Raw genomic sequence first — 10,215 nt, 5'->3', positions numbered from 1 at the left:
AATACATCCTAGCTATTCAGCAGTAGATTTTCATGGCACTTTAGTATCAATGATAGTATTTACTTGATTGACAATAATTATTTCAAAAATAAAAGATGGAAAGTAGGGTGGGCTGTTCCAAGCAGCTGACAAAATATTGGTCATGTCCAGAATCCTGTGTGCCCTGGTTGTATGGCCAGTCAGAGTGTGAAACATTTTCTAGCTAGATAAAATGAGTTAAGACAAGTTTTCATTCTCTTGCCCATTAGGATTGCTTATGCTGAGTATAATAATGCCCTCAAAGGGAAGGATGTTGCTGTTGGGCCGTCAGCCTCAAAGTCCTGAAGAGTGGTAGGATGGAAGTCTGGACCCAGTTGTTTTTTTTTTTTGTTTTTTTTTTTTGAGCAAGGCAATGGAGTTAAGTGATTTGCCCAAAGTCACACAGCTAGGTAATTATTAAGTATCTGAGACCAGATTTGAACTTAGATCCTCCTGCCTCCAGGGCTGGTGCTCTATCCACTGTGTCACCTAGCTGCCCCTGGATTCATAGTTTTATTTGAAATGAAGGCTATGGGTTGCCAGAGAGGGGAGTCAGTTGAGACACTGATATCCCTTGTATAACAGGTCAGACAGGAGAAAGGCAAATGTATGTGCCAGCAAGAAGGAAAGGAGAGGGGGGTATTATGACTTCCCGAAAAACAAAACAAAACATGGACAAGAGGTTTAGGCTACCTGTGTTCTAGTTCTAATTGTACTTCAATCATTTGTCTGTGGACATTAGTTTTCTTATCCTTAATAACAGGAGGATTAGACTAAATATCTCTCATTTCTTCCATTTCTTATACTCCATGTTCTGGCTTTCTATATTCTAAGATCTTTTACAAATCTTTAATTTTCATGTTCTGGGTAAAGATTCTTTGCTTCTTTCCTGGAGGCTAAGTGAATTTTGAATCTCAAAACATAGGTAGAGAGCAATTAGACTGTTTACTGGCTAGACTGGTAAATCCTGTATTCTTCAGAAGTGTGCATGATATGGCAGTTCACTTTCTTTGGGAACCATTCCCTGCCTAGATAGGTAGGTAGAGAAGGACCTGTGCCAGGCTAAGGCTGAAGATGATTAAGGACTGATCAGACAATAGCAATTGCTCATATTTTTGTGGAGTTTAAATTTTACAAAACATTGGCTTTAAAATATTAATAAAATAACAAGGAAAGAACACATTATTGATTTGGGCATTGTATCTGTATTATCCTTATTTTGCAAATGAAGAAATCCAAAGCTTAAATGATTTATCAGCAACATAACACATCAGCAGAAATGTTTTTTTATTTCTCTCTGGACCCTGGTATTTTCAGATAAAGGTATAATTTGCCTTTACAGAACTTTTAGAGTTTATAGACATTGAAAGTCAACATTTAAGCCCTTATTACGGACAGAACATTGTGCTAGGTGCAGAGGGATATAAAACTTAAAACATGATGAATACCTGACCCTTTAGCAGGAGGACAAGAAACAGTAGTTTTATGCAGTATTATGCATTACATGCAGCAATATGCAATTGGATTTTCAAAGATGGATGGCAAATTAGCAGGCAAGGAGAGGCAGGTTACATAGACCGTGCAGCAGGGCATTGTAGGTTCTGTTTGGGTGGGGGGATGGTTGTTGAATTTGATGATGAAGGGCAGAATGTCCAATTTAGACTGAAACAATGGGTGCTTAATAAATACTGATTGATTAAAATCGACATTTCATGATAGGAAGGAGCTTTGCCTGCACATTGCAAGTTATTCTCCCTTTCTGGGTCTTAATTTTCTCATTTATAAATGAAAGAAACTGACCTGGGCAATGAATTAACTCAGCATTCAATTAACAGAATTCCTGGTGTGTGGGAAGCATTTGCTAGGTCAGGATGATTGTTCAAGCACCAACATTCTGTTGAGAACTCTCAGACTCTATTTAATAAAACTTCTGCCCCCTCCTCAGTTGACCAAACTTGGAGTAGTTTTGTATTGATTGAACAAAACCACTAGATGGCGATTTAGCAGCAAAAAAGACATCTAGGTAATACCTTTTCCTCTGTCCATCTCCTTCAAGGTTGGTTCATCATTAGATGAGAGGTCTGTCTCCTGTGTTGGGGATCGCTGGGGCTTTCTACCTTTCTGTAGAGGGCTGCAGTGATGAAGCATAATACAGGGAAGGCAGATGAATCAACTGACTCCTTGTTCAGGATGCAAAGTTTAATAGAAAACACTGACCTGGGAGTCACAAGACCTGGATTTAGGTCCCGATTCTACCATGAATTAAGCTAGCCAATTGCCTTTGGGTAAGTTTTTTCCCCTTCTCTGGGTCTCAGTTTCTTTGTCTATTAAAAAAAGAGTTGTGGATAGTTGGTCACTAAGCTGTTTTCCAACTCTAACATTTCAGGATGAAATAATGTTTCAGCAAAAAAAGGAGTTCTTTCCCCTTTTCTCTTCTGTTGTTCCATCCTGTTACAACTCCAAACACTTGACTATGGATTACTACTATGAACCTAATGTGTAGTAATCAAAAATCCCTAATTAATCATCTTTTTTTAGGGATGCTTTTGATGTATAAAGAATTATTCATCCCTTCCCCTGTATCCTTGGGTACTTAGACCTGTGATCTTTGTATCCATGATCGTATTTTCTTTTCTTCAAGAGGGAGGTAATAGTGCTATCATTCTGTCCCTCAGAAGATTATTTTGAGGAAAACTTTGTAAAAATGTAAAGTACCATATGAATGTAAATTACTATTATCATGAAGGATGAAAGAGAGACAATGCCTCCTTGGGGACAGCTTCAGGGGTGATGGAATACAACTTTGATTGACAATTGTCATTTTCTTCCAAATGGTTGTGAGCCCATGCAGGATGGACATTGCAGATCTCACTACTTCAATGAGACCAAGCCTATAATTGGCAACCACAATTCTTTTGGTAAGATAGAGGACCAACACGCTTTATCAAGTGCCCTGCCACTGGGACCCCAGGACTATTGCACCTTAGCTACTCTATCACTGTGTCTACCAGTCCCCTGACATCATCATCACCTTTGTCGAAGACCTTGTAGGCCTTGCCATCAGCCTTGTAGCAGCACACTAAGGATGAACTTCCTTTTAAATGAATTTATTAGGATTTATTGAGATTAGATGCTATTTGAGTTTTCCTTTTGTTTTCTCAGAATTTAGCATTATGCTTGGGGAATAATAACAAACACATACTAATGCTTTCCCATTCCATTCCATTTCTCAGGTGAAAGGGGAAGTGGTGTCCTTCCTTTCCCTTCCTATCCTGGCACCTCCTGCCCCAGCATCCTCAAACTTCTGGGTCAAAGGGGAGAGAAGCCCTGCTGATGAGACAATGGGATCTTCATTATCTCAGATGTCTCAGGCCTGTCTGTTCCTGGATATATATGGTGGGGAAGTAAGGCTGGCCTCATGGCCTTGGAGCCATTCCAGTTCCCCAGACAAGGTCTAGTCCTCCTCCCCTCCCCTCCTCCCCACCTTGTGCCTCAGTGGTCCCATTCCCTCCTGCTAAGTGAACAAACTTGGGACCACAGATTACCCAGTGCCCCCAGGTGGGGTTGGTGAGCTTTCAAATGGACTGAGAGAGCAAAAGAGCTGCTTGGGGTTGAGAGTTTTGTTGGGTTATTGGTAAATAGCAATCATTCATATTTCTAGGGCATTTTAAGGTTTAAAAAGTTCCTTTTCCACATCTCCCCTACTTTTCTAGAAGAGTGTTTTTTGGAGTCATATGGCTAATGTGAGAGACAGGTGGCAGCTGGTGGGGCAGGGTCTAGAATGCTGAGCTGGAGTCATATCCAGCCATAGACATTTACTAGCTTTGTGACCCTGGGATTCATAGAACCTTGTTTGCCTCAGTTCCTCCTACTGTAAAATGGGGATGGATAATAATGGGGTTGTGAGGATCAAATGAGATGTTTATATAAAAACACATAGCAGAATTCCTGCCCCACAATAGGTGCTTAAGAGATGCTCATTCCCATCCCCATGCTCCCAAGCTCAGTTCTTGACTCTTGTGCAGGGGTTGCCTCCTGGTCCAGGCCCTATCATTGCCCAAGGCCTCTGACCTCCTTATACTAGAGGTGAATGCTTTTGCTCTTTGGCCAGCTCCAGGTAATTTTTGTATCCCTAGCATTTCACAAACTGTCCCAACACTTTGTAAGGACTTGTCAAATCCTTTTTCATTCAGTCACCTGCTGCTACTCAAGCCCACTCCTTTCCTAGTCCAGGAGGTATTAGCTTTACCAGGTATATACAGCTATCATTGTATGAGCTTGGCAAGGTAAGCATGATCCAGGAAGGACTGGTCAAGGAAGGAGACTAAATGGGAGAATGTGTGATGCTGGAAGGTCTTGGACTGGATGTGCTCAAGAAATCTGTTCTTCAGAAACAGGTATGTGTGTCTGTGTTCTGTGACTCTTATTTGTGAGAAATTCCCAACATAGCTTGTCTTAAGGAAGGGAAGTGATAATCATGAAAATTTAGTGCTTTTAAGATCAGCCTTTATCTCATTTGATCTGCAAAATGACCCTCCAAGGAAAGCATTATGAATATAGAGGAAAATTGAGGCAATGTGATTTGTTCACAGGTGCCTAGTTCATGGTGGGACTTCTGGGGTTTCAAGTCGCTATCTACTGCTGTCTGGGTGATCTTGGGAAAGTCACTTGTGCTTCTACTTCCTTGGGTGAAAAATAAGGGGGGGGATTGGAGTGGATGGTATGTGAGGTTCCTCTCCTCTCTAAGACTTTGATCAAGTCTAATATTTTCCTCCAGTATGCCAGAATTTTGCCAAATAGCAGAGGTTTTTTTTCTGTCATCTTCCTCTTCTACTCCAGACTCTGCGAGGGCAGAGGACCAATTTTAGCCATTCCATCAGTGTCCAGTAGTCTCTGGCACTCACACTCAGCATGTCTGTTTGCCTCGAATGAGTTGGGCTCAGAAGTAAGAAGGTGCTGGTTTGGTCATATCAGAAAAAACTGGCCAATATTTTCATGGAGCTCAAGTAGCACCTCCTTCAAAAAGATCATTGGATATGTTGCAGTTGGGAACCATGTGGCTGAGTCTGGGATCCCAGGATCTCAGAGGGGAAGGAGGGAAGGGAATAAGCTTTGATTAAGGGATTACCCAGGTAAATAGATTTCCTTCAATAGTATCTCATTTGATAGCAGAAGAATACAAATCACTGGAGAGGCTGGTACTAAGAAGCAGGAACTGGTTTGGAATTCCACTCCTTGCTGAGTACGTTCACTTGGACGATTCATTTCTCCTCTCTAGCTCTCAGTTTCTTTCTCTTTAAGGGTCTGGTCTGGTGATTACCAAAGTATCTCTCTATTCTAAAGTGCTATCATTTCTGGACTTGTGCTCAGTAAACTGTACAAAAGTCCAAGGGCATGGAAGATTTGAAAAAGGGATGACCAATCTGGGTTCTGTTCCTCTCTGATCATTTTTCTCTGGATCCTCATCCAGATCACCCCTCTTACCACAGGTGTCCCTCAGAGTTCTGTCCTGGACCCTAGGCTCACCTCTCTCTAAACTACTTCACTTGGTGATCTTATCAGCTCCTCTGGATTTAATGACCATTTCTGTGCCCATGAGTCTCCAATCTACCTTAACTGCCCCAACCTCTCTGCTGGCCTCCAGTCTCATCGCTCCAACAGTTTTTCACACATACCAGCAGACCATCTTGAACTCCCTACATCTAAAGCAGAACTCTAGGAGTCACCCTACCCCCATTTTTTCACCTCTTCTCCCAATAATCCCCCATCTGCCCATCCAAACTGTGGCCAAGGCCTGTAGATACCACCTTTGCAGCATCTCCTGAATGTGCCTCTTCTCTCCTCTGACACTGCCACCACCCTGGTGCAGACCCTCATCTCCTCTCACTTGATCTGCTGTAGTAACCTGGTGGGTTTGCCTGCCTCATCTATCCCCAAGCCAATCCATCCTGCATTCTGCCACCAAAGTGACTTCACTGTGTCATCTTCTGCTCAACAAACTCTGGTGGCTCCCTATTACCTTCAAGATCAAATATAAAATCCTCTGCTTGAGACTCAAACCCTTTTATAATCCATCTCTTACCTTCACCCCTTTCTAGTCTTCTTTTACCTGAAACCCATTTCCCCCATCATATTTTTTTGACCCAGTGATTGGTGTCTTCTTACTCAGGCAAGGCATGAGCTCTCCATCCAGGCATTTTCTTTGACTCTCTCCCCTGCTTGGAGCACTCTGCCTCCTCATCCCTGACTCCTGGTTTCCTTTAGGTCCCAGCTAAAATTATGTCTTCTACTGGAAACCTTCCCCAATCCTCTCTTAATTTTAATACCTTTGCTCTGTTAATGATTTTCTATTTATCCTGCATGGATATAATTGCACAGATTTGTTTGTCATCTGCCCCATTAGATTGTGAGCTTCTAAAGGACTACCTTTTGCCTTTTTGTGTACTCCTAGCTCTTTTTTTTTTGGCAAGGCAGTGGGGTTAAGTGACTTGCCCAAGTTCACACAGCCAGGTTATTATTAAGTGTGTGAGGCCGGATTTACCCCAGCTCTTAATCCAATGCCAGTCACTTAGTGGGCACTGATTGACCGGCCAACAGACTGGCTGATTATGAAAATGAGACCAGAAGGCAGTCCCAGCACTACCCTGGCCCTTGTGAGATAGTGAAAGCATCAGGAGGGCATCTCCACTGGGCTGAGGGAGGCCTGGAACATCATAGAAGGGCATGGATAACCAATGGTTGGCATGAGATGCACAGCTGCATTGGAGCTTGTGGAGACAGTAGAGATGGTTTGCAGGGCCCCCTGGTGGTGAGGTCTGGTGCTGGTGCTCCAGAATCTCAGAAAGAGTGGAGCATATTGTAGCCAAGCATGGGATTAGCCCGGGGAAACAGGAGATTGGGGGCAGGAGACAGAGGCAGGGAGACAGGCAGACAGAGAAGACAGAAGGTAGAGAGAGAGAGACAGAAAATGACAGAGACAAGATGGGAGAAGAGTGTCAGAGGGAGAGAGGGAGGGGACAGTTGGAAAGGAAGAGAGAGGTTTAGAGTCAGAGTTAGGCAGAGACAGACAAACAGAGAGGCAGAGAGACAGGCACAGAGAGACAGAGGGATAGAAAGGAAGAGAGACAGAGACACATACACACAGGGGAGAGATGGAGAGACATAGAGAGACAGAGCCTCAGAGATAGAGATAGGAAGAGAGACAGAGAGGCACACACATGGGAAAGATGGAGAGATAGACACAGAGACAGAGAGAGAGAGATAGACACACAGGGGAGAAACGGAGAGACAGGGACACAGACAGAAAGATAGAAAGGAAGAGAGACAGACAGTGGTAGAAACAGAGAGAATGAACAGACACTTGTGTATATCAATCCCTTCCTTCCTGCTGGGGCCATCAGAGGATGACATCTGGGTCAGATCCTATAGAAAGCATTTTTCCATTCAGACCAACAGGCTCCAACTGAGGTTCCATCTTACCCCAGCAATGCTGCTCCAGGCTTATGTGGGTCTCCTTCCAGGAAGCCATAGGATTTCAGGGTTGAAAGATGGAAGGAATTGTAGTTCAATCTCCCATTTTAATAAAGGAGGAAACTGAGGTCCAGAGAAGAGACCTGGTATGTCTATGCCTCACATCACAGCAAGTCAGAGACCCAGCTCTCTTGATTAGGTTGGGTCCTTATAGATAGACAATGTATGGAGGAGATTGGAATGGATGAATGAGGGAATTGCTTTGCTTTTATGGCATTTTCATTTACTATAGATACCAGACAAAATATATTTTATTTATACTTTGAATCTCCCACCACCCTGGAGCTGAAGGGCAGGAAGTGTGTTAAAAGATCATCAGCAGAAAATGGAGATATGACACCGCAGGACCAGAGGAACATGAGGGTGATGGAGGGAGGGGAGGAGTAAATAAGGGATTGGCATATCTGATCTAAGATCCCTTCAAGTTCTGAAATCCTATGGTTTGTGGACCCATGTAACAGAAAAAGGAGATAGATGGTCCTAGAAGAATGAGAACAGATAGAGGGCATGAGTTTTGCATTGAGATCCCAGAGATATTCAAAGGATTAGTACTGGAAGGGAAGGAATTTGGTGGGAAGGAATTCTGGATCTCTGTCCAGCTCCCCAAGCTCAACTCTTTTCTACAGAGGACTTTTGTCTGCCTAGTAGATATGAAAATCCTTTCAAAAATCTAAAACCTTTAAAACTTGCCTGACAGGTGGTCAAGTCTCATGAGGAAGTTTTTTTCTTAACAGCAAGATAAAATCTCCATCTTTACAATTTCCATCCATTGTTCCTTTTTCTGTCCACTGGGGCCAAGCAGAGCAAGTTGACTATTTGTACAAATGACAGCCATTCAAAAACTTGAAGACAAATATTAGACTCCTCATCCTCCTGTCTACCCCTGCCAGTTCCATGTTGCATCACATCATTGTCCCTGGTGTGGGCTACAGTCACCTCACTATCCTGGATCCTTATACTTCCAGGACGTATTCTAGCTTGTCACTGCCCTACCATTAGATGTTTGTCTAGAGAGATGCCTAGCCCATAGTTGATTTGGTAAATGTTTGTTAAATTAGATTGAACATCAATGTTAATTCTGCTTAGCTCTTTTCTCTGCACTTTCCCTACTCTAAAATGTTTCTCTTTGGAATACTGAAGAAGCTAGAACCTTACTTGATCTTCTAACTAAAATCCCAGGTATGACCAAATTTTAAAAGAGAAAGAAAGGATCTATCTTCTGGTAAAAGCCAGGGGTCAAGAAGTAACTTGTTAGAGGATCATCTGCCACTTATGTAGTCCTTCTTGTTTTTCTTCTGGAACAAATGCTTCTTCCCTTAGAGTTCTGGGAGAAAGTTCCTATCCCACAGACTCCTGGCAAAACTGATTTCCTGGCCTGTACATGTAATTATGAGAACAGCTGACATAATTTGTTAAGGGTTACAAAGGCCTCTTATATATTATCTCATTTGATCTCCACGACAACCCTGGGAGGTGGGTAATATGAATGTTATTCTCACTTTGTAAATGGGGAAACTGAGGTAACAGAAGGTTTAGATGACTTGTTCTAGGTCATAGAGCTAAATCTCGAGTTTAAGTTTCCTTCAAAATCAATTTTCTTCCCCAGTGATTAGAACTTGAACCCCTACTGCCAGCTTCATTATACACCACGAAAGAACAAGAATTGGAATTGGGCTGTTTTCCTTTTTTTAAAATACTCTAAAATAGGACTGTTCATAACTCATTCACTGACTTGTTGATCTGAAATATAATAACATTAGAGAAGGGACCTTAGGACACAGAATGTCAGAAAGTAGAGACTCAAGGGGTTTATGATTTGACCAAGGTCACACAGTCAGCATGGAAGCCAAGACTTGAACACGCGTTCTTTGACTCCCAATCACATGTCTTTCCATAATATCACACTGGATTACTGTTAATTTGTTCCATGTGGCCATAGTGCCTATAAGATATGGTCACAGTTATGGGATGGCAGAGCTTGGATGAATCTTAGAGCTCCTTCCAGTACAAATCTGATATTTTACAGCAGAGGAAATTGAGGCTTAGAGAGGAGAATCTCTCGTCATCTTCTTCTTGGATATATAGCAGTCTGGGACAAAGGTTCTTTGGATTTAATTTTGAGATCAGATTGGCTCCAGGACACATTATAGTTTCAATTGCTCAAAAAGATTTTATGTAGTTATTGGAAGATGAGCTTCATCATGTTTTTTCCCAGATTTACTATTCTCCTTTTCTCTCTTCCAGGAACCAGAAAGAAAAAGAACTACTGAGTGGCTAATGAGCTACTCTTTCCCACTGACTTGAGTCTGAGCCTGTTTTAGGTAGGGAAATTGACCCACAAATCTTTGACCTTGGTCCATAATTCCCAACCACTAGACTAAAATTATTTCTTTATGCCCCAATTGGTCTGACACATATTCTTCTGGAAAGATATGTGATGTATTAGACCCAGCACATTCCCTTAAAAACTCCTCAGTCTTACACTGTTCATTTCTTCCTCAATTCATTCTGCAAATATTCAGAGACTGCTTACAATGTGCATGTGGTTGAGGTAGGCTTTGGTGGAGATATACAATTTAGATAAGATATTGTCCCTGGGGTAGCTAGGTGATGCAATGGCTAGAGCACTGGGCTTGGAATCAGAAGGATTTGCCTTCATGACTTCAA

Source organism: Macrotis lagotis, chromosome 1, assembly GCF_037893015.1.
Source record: "Macrotis lagotis isolate mMagLag1 chromosome 1, bilby.v1.9.chrom.fasta, whole genome shotgun sequence".
Lineage (NCBI taxonomy): Eukaryota > Metazoa > Chordata > Mammalia > Peramelemorphia > Peramelidae > Macrotis > Macrotis lagotis.
Note: the sequence above shows the minus strand (reverse complement) of the source record.